Raw genomic sequence first — 15781 nt, 5'->3', positions numbered from 1 at the left:
ATTTATAGAATTGAGTGACTGCCTGCATTTGTCCTTGCAGTTGAGCTTCCTGCATGTATAGATTTTTTTTTTTCAGTAAATTTGGGCAGTTTCCTGCCATTACTCTTTCAATTATATCTTTTCTGTTTGCTGCCAGTGCTCAGCTCAACCACCTACAGAATTCCATCCATTTTTTTAATGTATCCCAGGCTGGTTTGCTTTTGGGGTTCTTTTGTGTGCTTCCCAATTTTCCCTTGTTATTCTTTCACACTGTTAGCTACTTGCTTAAGTGTCTTCTTAACTTGCTATTTCTGTGTTTCTACTTAGATGATCTAAGAACCCATATAACTGAATTCATTAAATTATGTCTCAATTAAGAGAAAGACGGCTCTGCCTAAAGTGCTGAATGCCCATGAGCTACAGCCAGTCGCCACCAAGGCTGCCCCCGCCCTGAGGTAAGCAGTTAACTGGGTTCTGTTCAGCCAATGGGAATCTCTAGGATTGGGTGCTAGGAGCCCGCTCCTGTCATGACTGTTTTTGTTATTTATCTTGCGGTTACAAAGAAAATATTTGTTATATTTAAGGTACGGGTCAATATACCAATCCCAGGCTTTGCTAACATTGGAACAGTGTTCCTAAAAGACTTGTTAGCTCTGACTGTGGACAAGTGAGAATCATATGAGAGTGGGACAAAAGAAAAGTTTGCTAATGGGAACCAAAAAAGATAGAAGGAAGAAGAGCTGATGTTGCATAACACCATGAGATGACTGTAGTGAGTTCAGGATAACCTATCCTGTGTTCTGTGAACAGACAGGTTGATGACCAGGAGAGGGAACCGCGGCTCTGAATTGGTCATATACACCAAGGAGAGACATACCGTGCCCCATAAAAATGTACAGCTGTTAGATTCAGTGAAAGCTTACCTTGCTGTTTAATTGTGGGCCTTTCACCTAGCAGTGGAGACACTCCATCCATGGTCGAATCTGCACTCAGTTCCCGAGTCTAGTTTCCTGCTGAAGTAGACCCTGGGAAACAATGGTACTGCTCCAGTAATTCTCGCTGTTCATGGGGGAGGACTGGCTTCCGCCCCATCCCAGACCCAGCCAGCTCTGACAGTCAACTCTGTCACGTACTGTCTCTCTGCCCTCAAATTACAAAATAATAACATATATTAAACATTGATTTATTTGAAAGATTTATAGAGAAAGAAGGAGAGATCTTCCAACTGCTGGTTCGCTCTCCCAAACAGCTGGGCTGGGCCAGAATGAAGCTAGAAGCCATAAGCAAACACTGGGCCACGTGCTGCTGCTTCTGGGGCACTTATCAGGGAGCCAGGTGGGAAGTGAATCAGAACTCAAATCGGCGCTGGTATGGGATGCCGTACTGCATGTGGTGACTTAATGTGCTATGCCACAATGTCATCCCCTTAATTTTTTTTTTTTTTTTAAGTTTAAGGTAGAGGGACAGGCATCGTGGTGCAGTGGGTTAAGCTTGTACACCTGCATCCCATAACATAGTCCTGGTTCAAGCCCCAGCTACTCCACACTTCCAGTCCAGCCTTCTTCCAGTGGACCTGGGAGACAAGAAATGGTAGTCCAAATTCTTGGATTCATGCCTCCCACAAGGAAATGTAAGAAGAGTTCCTGGCTCTTCACTTCGGCTGGCCTAGCTCTTTGGGAAGTGCACCAACAAATGGGAAATGGATCTCTCTCTCAGTCTCTCTTTCTTCCCCCCGCACCTTTCCTTCTCTCTCTCTCCCTCCCTCTCTCTCGCTGTCTCTTCATACAATGAACACAAATAAGCCTTAAAAATAGATAAATAAAAGCCATCGCTGAGCTGATGGATTTGAGAGTGTTTTTTTTTTCAGAAGCAGCAATGCAGCTGAGCAGTTAGAAACATCAGGGAGTATGAAGTAGAATTGAGAGTGATCTTGAAAATAAAGAGGTTCAAGAAGACCAGAAAGAAAGAATTGAAAGAAGTAAGATGGGTTTAGGCCTAAAAAATCCTTCCAGCTAAATGCATCTAATCAAGACAAAGGATTGGAGTGTTGTCTATTTAAAAAAAAATGATTTTGGATTCATAGTGAATTTGAATACAGATACCATGAAATGGGTTTTAGAATGCTGGAAACAGGCTGTGTTGGTTTGACAGTAACTTAGAATTAATCTTGCCTCTATAGTGTCATTTAAATCCCAATATTTTTGTCACATTTAGTCTTTGCTTTTTTTTCAGTCGTTTTTTATATCTGAATCATTTTTTGTCTCTTATTATCACTAGTATCCAGCCAATCAAAGCCAGAGGCTGGGAGTTCAACCCAGGTCCCACTTGGGTGTCAGAGCCCCAGCTGCTGGCTCCCCGGGTGTGCATGGACAGGAAGCTAGAGTTTGGAGCAGAGCAGGACAGGAACCCCATGATTCCAGTGTGGGAGGTGAGCACTCTAACTCCCCACCAGGAGCCTGCCCTGGGCTCTGCATTTCTGTGACTCAGAGAAGTCAGGTTCTGCCCAGGAGATAGAGGCAAAGACCAATGAAAGGCCACGGAGGGAACCTGACAGCGCTGTCGTAGTTACACTGACCTTTCCGGTCCTGTCTGGGTTTGTCCCCAAGTCATGTACTCAGAGCCTCAGTCTAAGAGGAGAAGCATTACTGTGTACTCTGCCCTTTAGTCTTGCAGTTGGAGCTAGTTCCCCCAGCAAGGAGGGCCGCTCAGGCTTGTGAAGAAGGCAGCTCCCTGGAGACACAGCTGGAGCCCCAGAAGGCACACGCTGTGCTCACCCTTCCCTCTGCTTCCTTTTCCTTGGTAACAGACGGCTTTCTGACAGTTGAGTCTATGTGCCAGAGGTAGCACGTCCTGGTTGTTGTTCATTGGCGGTGTTGCTAAGATAGCCTGGTAGTCCCGATGCGGCACTGGGCTTTCCTTGGCATCTTGATGGCAGAGCGGCAGAGCAGCCGCGTGCGAGGAGAGGTTTGCCTGAGCGCAGTTCAGTGTAGATCCTGGTTTACTCCCCAGGTGGCCCCAGTGGCCAGAGCTGAGCTGATCTGAAGCCAGGAGCCAAGGAGTCAGGAACTTTTTTCGGGTCTCCCATGTGGGTGCAGCACCCCAAGGCTCTGGGCCACCCTCTGCTGCTTTCCCAGACCACAGGCAGGGAGCTAGATGGGAAGTGGAACAGTCAGGACACAAACTGGCGCTCATATGGGATCCCCATACTTGCAGGGTGAGGATTTAACCACTGAGCTATCATACCAGGCTCCCCAAATAAGGATCTTTTAAAGAATTTGAAAAGTATGTGAAATTGGAGCCAGTGTTACGGCACAGTGGGTAAATCCCCTGACTGTGATGCTGGCATCTCATATTGGGACAGTGGTTTACCTCCCAGTTGCTCCACTTCTGATCCTGCTTCCTGCAGATGTGTCTGAGAAACAAATGATGACTCATGGAGGAGACCCAGATGGAGCCCTGGGCACCTGGCTTCAGCCTGGCTCACCCTTGGCCACCGGGCCCATTTGAGGAGTAAGCCAGGGCGTGAAAGGTCTCTCTCGAGTCTGTGTGTGTTACTCACCTTTGAAATTAAAAAAAAAAAAAAAAAATGTATTTCCTGAAAATATTCATGTACATAAGAGATTACTTATGTTCTGTGGGGGTACATGTGCCTAGCAATGCAGAGTACCAGGCTATGTATTGCTTTTTGCTAATTTACAGGGAGTTTTTTTACCCTGATAATGTGCCAGGTCACCAGTGAATTAGCAGACACTCTGAGTGTGTGGAACTCTGATTAAAGCTGGTCCATGTCTTAGTTTGGCTGTGTTATATGGCTGGTAAAATTGAAAGCAACCAAGGTTTCAGCCTGCAGCGTGGTGCTTCGCAGGGAAGTGGGCACAGCTGAGCGAAACACAGCCATCAAGAGCAAATGCGCTGCTTGTCTGGGTGCCCCTGCCCTGCCCCCGGCGTGTCCCGGACGCCCCTGCCCTGCCCCCGGTGTGTCCCGGGCCCCTGCACTGCTCCCAGTGTGTCCCGGACGCCCCTGCCCTGCCCCCAGCGTGTCCCGGACGCCCCTGCCCTGCCCCCGGCGTGTCCCGGGCCCCTGCACTGCTCCCAGTGTGTCCCGTTGTCCCCATACATGCTGTCTTTGTGTTCTCAGATGTGTGAGTTCAGCTGGAAAGACAGTGGACGACACTACCCCAGTGAGCTGAGTGTCATCTTAGGGGCTCAGAGAAGATCTGTCTGGAGTGATGTAGTTTAACACTGCTTACTTTTCCTCACCAAAACCAAAAACCTAAATGCATCTTTTCTACCATGATGCTTCTCCATTAGTGAATGAATGATTGAAATTTAATTTGTTAGAGGTGTAATATGTAACTGCAAGAACTTAACAAGTGATTAGCATGGTCATGAATGATAATATTTCAAAATATAAGTCCTTTAATTTCTTAGAATACTGTATTTGCCTTGTATGACAAGACCGTAAGGCACTGTGCACCCTGGCCAACCCCTGGCCGGGCCGTGTCATGTTTGCTCATTCTGTAGAGGTGACCGTGTCCTCCTTCACATTAACACGGATTCACCGACACAGAGGGAAGCGCTATCCAACCCGGAAGTTCAACCGTGCAGGACAGTCCTTTCCAGCAGCTGTCCGGAGAGACGGTCTTTGAGCTTTCTGAAACACAAGCTAGTAGGGAATTCCTGCCTCTGCCTCCTGGATTCCCTCCGGACTCCTCGGACAGGGCCGCATTAAACAGGCTCACCTCACCAGCTCTGGGAGAAGCTGGTTAACCTTGGCTCAGGCTCTACTTCCAGGAGACTCTCAACAGATCCTGTCATTGCTCAAAACGTGTTTGTATACATGCTGTCAGAGCGAGCACTCGGCACGGCTCTGCAGCTGAGTCCCTGCGTCGTGAAATACTCAGTACTGGGCCCATCAAGGTGGCCCAGGGCTAAGCCTCGCCTTACACGCACCAGAAGCCCCTCTGAGTACTGGTTTGTGTCCTGGCTGCTCCACTTCCCATCCAGCTCCCTGCTTGTGGCCTGGGAAAGCAGTTGAGGACAGCCCAAAGCCTTGGGACCCTGCACCTGTGTGGGAGACCCGGAAGAGGCTCCTGGCTTCAGATCAGCTCAGCTCAGCTCCAGCCTTTGCAGCCACTTGGGGACTAAGATCTTTCTCTATCTCTCCTTTGCTCTGTAAATCTGCCTTTCCAATAAAAATAAATCATAAATATAAATGTGTGTGTGTTCAGCACTGCAGGGAAAGAACCACAGGCTCTCGGTATAATGGAAAGAGACGATGAAAGAAGAAACACATGGATTGTAATTCAGCCTTGACCACTTCCATGTCCTTGAATTGTGCGGGCAGGAGTCCTACCCTAACTACATTACCTACTGAGTCTTTACAAAGAACTAATAAAAGAATGCAGTGACAGCCCTTCAATGCATGGGTGGTGCCTGTGTAGACGGAGGGTTGGATGGCTAAAGAAACAGAGCATTTGCTGTAATACTGACCTGGCTAAGCTCCAGGATACCTGGTGGAGCTGGAGGGAGCAGGGAGGCTGCTTGCCTGACGTCTAACTGCGTAAAACCAACAAGATCGGTCTGTTTCGTCATTTTCCAAGGAATATCCTTAGGGAAGATTAAGTTACATGTCAGTTTTCTTGGATGAGGTACTTTTGCCCTAAATTACCACTCTCTTTTTTTCTTTTTTAAAGATTTTCTATTTTACTTGAAAGGCAGAATTACAAAGAGAGAGGGAGGGAGGGAGGTACAGAGATCTTCCACCTGCTGCTGCACACCTCAGATGGGCCAGAGTCAAAGCCGGGAACTTTGGAGGCTCCCACATGGGTACAGTCCCCGAGCACTTGTGCCATTCACTGCTGCTCTCCCAGGCACATGAGCAGTGAGCAGGACCAGAAGTAGAGCAGCAGAACGCTAACTGGCGCGCATTTGAATGCCAGCTTGCAGGGGGCTTACCAATCACTCCACCATGCCTGCCCGAGATCACTCCATTTTCGACAAGAAGAGCAGGTGGTTGCGGAGCCCGGCTGCACCACGACTGCAGAAGAAATCGGGGTGGGGAGTGGAGCGGCTCTGCTGCACCTTCCCTTAGAAGGTTTCCCCTTTCTGTCATGTGTGTGACCCCTGTGGCTTAGTCAGCTGTTTACATGCCTGCTAAGAAAGGACTGTGCTTTTGCCTAAGAACAAAAAAGGAAACTTTCGTGCTGCTGAAGTAACTTAATTTGTACACAGGAAGTTTGGGCTTAGGTTATACGCTATCTGCTATGGCTCTTCATCCCCCTCTTCCTTCCACATATGAGACCATGTGCTTTTTTCAGAGACTGAGTTTTACTCACCTCTGCCTTTCTTCCTCCTAGCCCCTCTTCCTGCTTTTGAATCCTATTCAGAACCTTCCCAACAAAGGATAATCTCTTAGAAAATAGGCAGTGGCTACTAAGTAATCCATGCTTATCGTCTGCTGCTGAAAGGCAAAATATCTGCTCCCCGGAGCTTACTAACTGATGAAGAGGGCCAGCCTGCCCAGCACGGCCGGACTGGGTAAGAGGGCTGGTTGGATGGAGTTAGAGGGCCAGCCTGCCCAGCACGGCCCGGCTGGGTGAAGAGGGCTGGTTGGATGGAGTTAGAGGGCCAGCCTGCCCAGCACGGCCGGACTGGGTAAGAGGGCTGGTTGGATGGAGTTAGAGGGCCAGCCTGCCCAGCACGGCCCGACTGGGTGAAGAGGGCTGGTTGGATGGAGTAAGAGGGCCAGCCTGCCCAGCACGGCCCGACTGGGTGAAGAGGGCTGGTTGGATGGAGTTAGAGGGCCAGCCTGCCCAGCACGGCCCGGCTGGGTGAAGAGGGCTGGTTGGATGGAGTAAGAGGGCCAGCCTGCCCAGCACGGCCCGACTGGGTGAAGAGGGCTGGTTGGATGCTGTTTGCGTTGACGGAGGGCATTGCCCCTCCCCTGTCAGCGAGGCCTCAGAGGCACGTGGGCGGCACAGTGCCAAGCCTCAGGCCTCTTGGTGAGTGAAGTCAGAGGGCAGGCAAGGACATTGCCTTTTCACTGGCATGTGCAGTATGACATTGAGTTACATAAAAATTTTAATTCAAACATGATTAGCCAAGCTTAAGCCTTAGCATTTTAAACTACCACTTCAGAGAACTAAGACGCTGAGGAAGACCGAACACATGATCCAGTTCACGTCCAAGTGTTGGCTGCAGCCTAATCAGATCCAGGTCACAGTGCCTCAGAGGAGGCCAAAACCTTTCTCGCATTGTCTTCTTTGAGCAAGATGAGAATCTGAGCCCAGGGCATTTGCACATTCCCTGGGGATTACAGACCGCACAGAAAATTCCTGTGTTCCAATGGAGTGTGGGGTGGGGCACAGTAGGGAACTTCACAGGAACACCACATGGCGACACCCACTTGGATGGCAAGGACGCACAGAGCTCTAAAAGGCACAGCAGCAGCCCTGACTTGGGGGTGGCGAGAGGTCCCCGGGCTCCTGCCTTCCTGCTCGGGAGATCCTGGCTGGGGAGAGGGTCGGGTGAGCTGGGCCTCCTGAAGAGCAATCCCAGAGGCAGCACAGAGCCTTGGTTGAAGTGTTTCACCAGAGTAAGGAGTGGACTTCTGTGGTTAGGGGAGGGGAAAAAAGTCAAAGACACGATCCCAAAGCTATCCAAGCTCTGGCTGCTGAAATTACGACAAAAGAGCAAAGATTCAGTCGGCTTTGAAAACACAACTTCTAGCAAACGGCTTGGCTGTATTCCCCTTCCCAAATCTTCAGTTTTCTCAAGAAAAGGAACTTCGTGTGCCCGAAACATCATAGTAGACACGAAGATTTTTTAAAAAGATTTGTTTATTTTTATTAGAAAGTCAGAAATAGAGAGAGGAAGATCTCCCATCCGATGATTCACTCCCCAAGCGGCCTCAACCGCCGGAGCTGCGCCAACCCAAAGTCAGGAACCTCCTCCAGGTCTCCCACGCAGGTGCGGGGTCCCAAGGCTTCGAGCCGTCCTCCACTGCTCTCCCAGGTCACAGGCAGGGAGCTGGATGGGAAGTGGGGCCGCTAGGATTACAACCAGTTCCCGTATGGAATCCCGGCATGTGCAAGGTGAGCACTTCAGCCACTAGGTTACTGCGCCGGGCCCAACACAAAGATTTTTGTCACAATGAGGAAAAACTTGGAAGAAGCATGCTATTCACAACTATGTGTTAAACATTGATGAAAACAGAGTTTTGACAAGAACTGGGGAGAGTGTTGTAGTGTAGCAGGTTAAGCTGCCTCTGGGGACGCCCTAATCCATGTCAGAGTGCCTAGTTGGAATCTGTCCTGCTCTCGCTGAGCTAACCTCTGAGGAAGGCTTCCCGAGGCAGTGCAGGTTGGCCCCTTGCTGGGAGTACCGGATGGAGTTTTCAGGCTCCTGGCTCCGGTTCCACACTGACTGTCGTGGACATTTGAGGAATGAACTGGCTGATGGAAAAATCATTCCTTTTCCATGTCCCGTTTCTGTCACTCTGCCAACTAGATAAAAATAAGCGGTTTTTAAAAGAAGATTTATTCTGGAACACTGTTCTGACTTACAGTCTATTTCATTCAACAGGATTTTTTTAATTGTGACTAAACAAAGCCAAGTGATGTCCCCCCTAAATTCATAGCTTAAAGTCTCAGAATGCAAAGTTGCTGTGCTTTACAGGAGAGCGAAGCGTAAGGACGCCGAGGGGCGACGGCTGCAGGCTGCTCGGGGGGCAGTCCAGCGCAAGCCCTCCACACCGTCATTTTGTGAATCCCTTTGTTTTTGTGATTTATTGTTTTATTTATTTGAAAGAGAAAGAGGGAGAGAGAGAACTCTTCCTTCTGCTGGCTCACTCCCCAAAATGCCTGCCAGAGCTGGGGCTGGGCCAGGCTGAAGCCAGGAGCCAGGAGCCAGGAGCCAGGAGCCGCATCCCGACCTCACACAGAGCGGTGGGACTCGGTCACGTGCTGCTGCTTCCGGCATGGGCTCGGTCCGAGGCAGCAGCGCCTGCCTGCGCTGGAACCATCCTTCTCGCAGTGGGCGTGGCTCCTGCACACCAGCAGCCCACCCAGGAGTTCACCCACAGCTCCTGTTCTTTCCCGAGACCTCGGGGTGGCACTCCTCTGTGGTTGGGTGGCTTTTTTCTGATTGTATGGTTTCATTCTGGATTTTAATTTGGTTCGTGTATCTGCTATTTGCTGACAATTTCAGTCTGGGTTTTTCATTTGTTTCAAGGTTTTTGCTGTTGTTGAAGCAGTTTCTTTTTTCTTAAAGATTCGTGTGTTTATTTCAAAGGCAGACTTACAGAGAGGAAGAGACGGACAGCGTCGCTCTGCTGACTCACTCCCCACATGGCTGCCATGGCCAGAGGTGGGCCAGGCGAGAACTAGGAGCTTAGCCCAGGTCTTGTCCATAGGTGCAGCTGTCCAACCACTTGGGCTGTCTTCCACTGTTTTGGTTGCATTAGCAAGGAACTGGATCAGTAGTGGAGCAGGGTCTGGCATAGTAGCCTTGTGGTTAAATCCTCACTTTGCATGCACCACACTCCCATGTGAACACTGGCTTGAATCCTGGCTGCTTCACTTCCCTTCCAGCTCTCTGCTTGTGGCCTGAGAAAGCAACAGAGGATGGCCCAAAAACTTGGAACCCTGCACCCGCAGGGGAGACCCTGAGGAAGCTCCTGGCTCCTGGCTCCATATTAGCTTAGCTCTGGCCATCATGGTCACTTTGGGAGTGAACCAGCGGGCAGAAGATCTTTCTCTCTGCCTCTCCTTTTCTCTGTACATCTACTTTTCCAATAAACAAATCTTTAAAGAAAAAAATGGAGCACTCCATAAACCCAGCGGCTATATGGAATGCCCATATCACAGGTGTTGGCTCAAACACTGCATCACGGCCGCGCCCCACCCCCATCCTCCAGGGGCTAACCATTCTGATGATGAAGCCTTTCAGATCCTTGCCAGGTAATCCCAGCATCTGTATAACCTGGGTGCTGCTGTTTGTGGATTGTCTTTTCATTTAAGATTTTCATTCTTCATAATATGAATGCTCTTCAGTTGTGTCTTGAACATTTTTTGCTGTTATGTTACCATGTTTTATTTCGAGTTGCTTCAGCAGGCACACCAGTTGGGGAAGGAGGGTGGGAAGCCGTATTACTGCAGGAAGCGTGGAAGTCTGGGTTTTTCTGCTTGGCCTCTGTTCAACCCGGAGGGTGGGAGTTGGTGCTAACCCCTGCCACCATCAAGCCTCTGCTGACACTGTGGGCAGCTAGCAAGCCTGCCTATCACTGGAGGCATGAAGAGCCCCCACTCCGCCTTCTCTTGGGAGGGGCTTTCATTGCTACTGGGTAGGGGTGCAAGTTCTACCCCTCCACGTGTCCTGGGTGACACAGGGGACCGAAGTTGGGAGGGGGTGTCCCCCCTTTTCCAGGTGGTGATGAAAGCTCCCGGGACCCAATCTGACCTTTTTCTAACATCAGGAGGGTCAAGGCATTAGTGTTTCAGCATCTAGTGGACATCTGCGCTCTGTGGCTGTGTGTTGGGGAGAGAAGAAATTAGTCCCGTTTACATAGTTCACTCATGCTCTCCACAGCCCAGGGCAGGCTCTTCGTGCCCTTGAACCTGTCCTGCTGGCTCCCTCTCCCAACAGCAATCGGGGCTGCCGCTGCACAAAAGCATCCAGCCAACGGGACAAAAGAGAGCTCGGATTCAGCCCAAGTCCTGCCTGCCTAGTCGCGTACCCAGGGGGTTGCAGCACCCAGAGGGGTCCTTTCTCAGATGTGCACAAAGGCTCCCTATAACTGGTCAGCTGGGCCTGGACCTAACAATAGCAGTATTGCAGCATCGCAGAAGAAACACTCTCTTGTGTTCCATAAACTCATTATACTTGAATGTTCAGTTGATGCTCATGTGTAATTTATATCATCACTTCAAAATTTATTTACACATTGTCAGGCCTCTTAAAATGAGCTCCAAATCAGTTTGACTCTTTGAAGGTATTTTTCCATTATCTTCCTAGGACAACACTTTCTCATCACTGGAGGTTATTAATTAGCTCTGTGGACAACACAGGCTTTCTGATACGCACAATTCCCTGCCCTTTCGTTGTGAACAATCCCTTCCTGCCCCGCACCCTCACACCAGTGAGTCCTTCCAAAGCAGCTGGGAAGAAAAGGCCGTGTGTGAGCGTCTGCTCAGTAAACCCGACGTGAGAGCTTCAAGCACAGAGCTAACATGGTGTTAGGAGAGTTACTGTGCTGCTTTACTTGTCCAGTTACAGCCAATTCATGGATTCTCCTCTCCTCAAAGCGACAGCTTGGGTCCACGTGGTGGTGGAACCCTCCTTGAAGTAAGAGCTTGTATCCATGTGGTGTGGTGTTAAGTAGCTCATTTAGCTCTGACTTGGAATGCCCTGCAAGATCCCAATGGGAAGTGAACCAGTGGATGGAAGATCTTTGTCTCTCCTTCTCTCTGTAAATCTGCCTTTCCCATAAATAAATAAGTAAATAAATACATAAATCTTTTTTAAATGGATGCCATATTGAAAGCAAATTCATATGCGTATTGCTCTGAAAGGCAGAGTTCAGGAGAGACAGATCTGTCATCCTCTGGTTTGCTCCTCCAGTGAGCGCAGCGCGGGAATAGGCCGGCCGAGTCCAGAAGCTTAAAGCCCAGCTGAGCCTCCGGAGGGGTTGCTGACGTATAGCCTTCTGCTCTTTGCCCAGATGCATTGCTAGGGAGGTGGACAGGAAGTAGCACAGGCGGGACTTGAACCCGCACTCAATGAGCTGCCAGGATCACAGGTGACTCAAGCTGCCATGCCAAAACACCAATTCAGACAGGGACCCCGTCAACCAAAACTTGAGCGAGGCTGTTCCGAGTTCCTCACTACGCTCAATTTGGGGCGTCCTTCGGTGTCAGGCGGACGACTGGTTCCTGTCCCAGCTGCTCCACTTCCCATCCCGCTCCCTGCCTGTGACCTGGGAGAATAGCGGAGGACGGCCCAAGCCCTTGGATCCTGGGAGACCTGGAAGAGGCTTCTGGCTTCTGACTTCGGATCAGCCTAGCTGCAGCTGTTGCATCACTTGGGGAATGAGCAAGCATGTGTCATGATCTGCTACTTCCCGGCCACGTGAGCAGCTGTGCTTCCTGCAGCAAGAATCCAGTTCCACCAAGACCTCTTACCCTTTGTGTTTCTCTATAATGTTCCATCCACTCACCCCTCACTGTATTTCAATGTAGTTCAATCTTTTTTTTCTCTTTCATATTGAAAATGATCTCCCATCTTCTAATCTCACTCCCTTCTTTTTGAGATTTATTTATTTTTGTAAGAAAGATTCACAAAGAGAAGGAAAGACAGAGAAAGATCTTCCATATGCTGGTTTACTCCCCAGATGGCTGGCAATAGCTGGAACTGAGCCAAATAGAAATAGGGGCCAGAAACTTTGTCTGGGTCTCTCCCACATAAATGTAGGATCCCAGGGACTTGGGCCATCCTCCCACTGCTTTCCCAGGTCATAAGCAGGGAGCTGGAGGGGAAATGGAGCAGCCAGGACAGGAACTTGTGCTTATATGGGATACCAGCACTTGCAGGTGAAGGAGTAGCCTGTTGAGCCATGGCATTGGACCTGAGCTCCACTTTTATAGCAGCAAAGAATTTCACAAATAGCCATACCCCTTTTGCTAAGCATAATTATGCCAAAAAAGGCTCTTTTTGAAAATCCACTGATAATGAAGTCCATTTTAGAGACTTCCTATAGCTTTTCTTTCAGTGTGGGGCATGGGAAGTATGAATGTTTTAGTATCTGTTCATCAACAATCCATCCCGGGGCTTGCCCTGTAGTGCAGTCCTACATGGCAGTAATTCCAGATGTTCCACTTCCAATCCAGCCCCATGCTGATGTGCCCGGGAAGCAGCAGACAGATCACCGCTGGATCCTTGCCACTGCTGTGGGGGGCGAGGCTGAGCCTTCCGCACTCCTGGCTGAGCCATTTGAGCAGTGAGCCAGCTCTCTCTGTTTGCCCACCCTTCCCCTCCCCACCCCCGCACCACAGCACCCAACAGACCTTCCCAGACTCCAGGATTCCTCTGCTGTGCAATTGTAGGCAACCTGAGTCAGTTTCACCAAAAATCTCTTACCTTTCTGTTTCTCTTTGTAATTTTCCATCCACTCATGCTTTAGTTTTTTTGTTTTTGTTTTTGTTTTTTAAGATGGGAGGTCAATTTCAATATGAAGGAGGGAGGGGAGCGAAGGGAAGGAGAAGAGAGAAAATTTAAAAATAAACTGTGTCCCCACACTGTTCTGGGGAAGGTTATTTTGAAAAGTAGATTAAATCTCAGAACTTGGCTCACATACCCTCTAAATGCTTGTTAGTAGCCTACATTTCTAGCTTGCCGTCACTAGGTTTCGCTTATAATAAGACATAGTTTTCAAATATCTACTTTAGAAATACTCATTCAATGTGAGAATTTTTTAAAAATACAGTAAAATCAAATTCTAGTCCTTGCTGTACCATGTGCCGTGACAGCTTGGCTTGGGCACTCGGCTCAGACCGTTATTGTTACATCTGTAAAACAAAGAGGCTAAAGCAGGTGTTCCGGTAACGGGATACTTAGTAATCTTACAGTTCTAGGTCAAACAGTTGTAGACTTTTTTGTTTGATTTGTTTTGTTTTTGAAAGATCTACTTATCTGAAAGGTAGAGTGAGAGTGAGAGAGAGAGAGAGAGAGAGAGAGAGACCGACCTACCATCTTCTGATTTACTCCCCCAGTGACCACAACAGCCAGGGCTGATCCAGGCACAAGTCAGGAGCCAGAAACTCCAGCTGGGATTCCCGTGTGGGTGGCAGAAATCCAAGCTCTTAGGCTAGCATCCACCGTGTCCCAGGCGCATTGGCAGGAGCCAGATCAGTAACAGGGTGTGTGCGTTGCCAGGCACTGTAGCCCAGTGTGGGATACAACCGTCCCAAGTGCAGCTGATCTCTGACCTTATGAAAGCATGGCTGGGGCCATGTCTTTTCCCTAGCCCCACGTGTCCCTGTCTGTTTCCCTTAGCACACGTGTCCTTACCCTTTATCCAAAGGAACTCGCTGAGTAAAGGGAGTGATCCTGACAGTATGGTCTAGAAGGAAATCTTGTTACTACATGAACGTGACACCCCTCAGCCCCCCCACACTCCTACCCCTTAGGGTAGAGTCCACCAGCCCCAGTCGTCTGTGAGAGCTTTGTCCTAGCTCCTCCGGGAGCCCGGGAATTTAGCACCAGCTGCTCAGCTCCTCTTTGCATCTTGCAATAAATGCCCACTTCTCTCCATCACACTAAGTTGGTGATGGGCTTTCTGCATGTCAAGTGAGTGGAGAGTTTGAGGGTTTTATAACAATGCCTCCAGCCAGTTTTGGGGTGTTTTTGGCAGATAAGCAACGGCTTAGCCTACTGTGGCACAATGCCTGCCCCTTGGGATATTCGTAAGTCTCACATCTTTGATAATGCCTCATTTTCAGATGAAGAACCTGGGTATGAAATGAATTAAATGACTTGCCCAAACTCACAAAGCTAAAGCTCATGTTTTTAGCTCAATAAGATCTTCTCCTTTCAGGGGACCCAGGGAAGAAATCCTCTCTGTGCGCGTAAAGATAACAGCTTCCGTAAAGCATGAGTCGCAGACCTTAGAGTCCCTTGGGAAGGCGCTGGGCCCCTTGATGCTTGGCAATGATTCTCAGGGAGATCTTCCCAGAGCAGAAACATTAGCAACACCTGGCAACTTGCTAGGAACGCCAGCCCCAGACCACCGTGGACACCGCAGCAGAAACTCGCCACGGGGTCCTGCAAGCTGTGTTTCCACGAGCCCTCCCGTGATTCTGACTCATGCCCTGCTTCCCAAGCCACTCAACTAAAGTGACCTTGAACAAGGCGCTCAGCTCTGAGCTCCACTTGGCAGCTCCAAACTCCCGATTCTGCTATGACCTCACATCTGAATTATTAATAAGAGGAAAGGTTAGACTTGTGTCCCTCGTTGTGGGAACAGACACCCAACGGAGTGAAGGAGAAAGCCGCTAAGAGCGAGGGGACACCTTCCACACAGCCCGCAGTGAATCCGAGCACCAGGTCTGCATGTGGCACCCGTGATGGCCCAGATCAGAACAGCTCTTCTGCAGCCACTCTGAGTGCCACTAGCTCCTCGGGAATTTACAAATGGATTCGGCAACTTGAAGCCAAACTCAAAGGTAGAAGCAATGAAATGTGTGTTCTGGGGCTTGCTGAAACTGCATCGCCACACATTAACGCTCTGCTGGGACACCGGCATCCCATGTGGGAATGCTGGTTCAAGTCCCGCCTGCTCCCTGGGGATGCAGGCAGCAGATGATGCTCCTGCCACGCACGTGGGAGGCCCAGGTGGAGCCCCAGGGGCCTGTCTTCAGCCCGGCCCGTTTTATCGGGATACACAGAAGCAGATCTTGCACAAGGAATGGTGCAGACAAATGACGTCAGAACCAGCTTCCGCTGGCTTGAGCAGCTGCCTGGGCATTAGTCCACAACCCTGTGGGTTGTTCAAACTAGTCCTTGCCTAAGGACAGGCTGGGAGGTGGTTTTTCCTGTTACACCCACCTCCCCTAAGCCTGGGAAACCTCATTTTTAGAGGCACTTCCACATTTCAAGACCCAAAGCAATACAGATTTAATGTAGAATGACAGGCAACCCTCTGACATGCAGGCAGAGCGGCCCCTGCCTAGCGCCGCCCAGAGCAGTTAGACAGAGCCCCAGTGAGCGAGGCCTCCTTAAAACCGATCTCTGAAGATGCCAAACA

Source organism: Ochotona princeps, chromosome 31 (genome assembly GCF_030435755.1).
Source record: "Ochotona princeps isolate mOchPri1 chromosome 31, mOchPri1.hap1, whole genome shotgun sequence".
Lineage (NCBI taxonomy): Eukaryota > Metazoa > Chordata > Mammalia > Lagomorpha > Ochotonidae > Ochotona > Ochotona princeps.
This window is presented reverse-complemented; position numbering follows the sequence as displayed.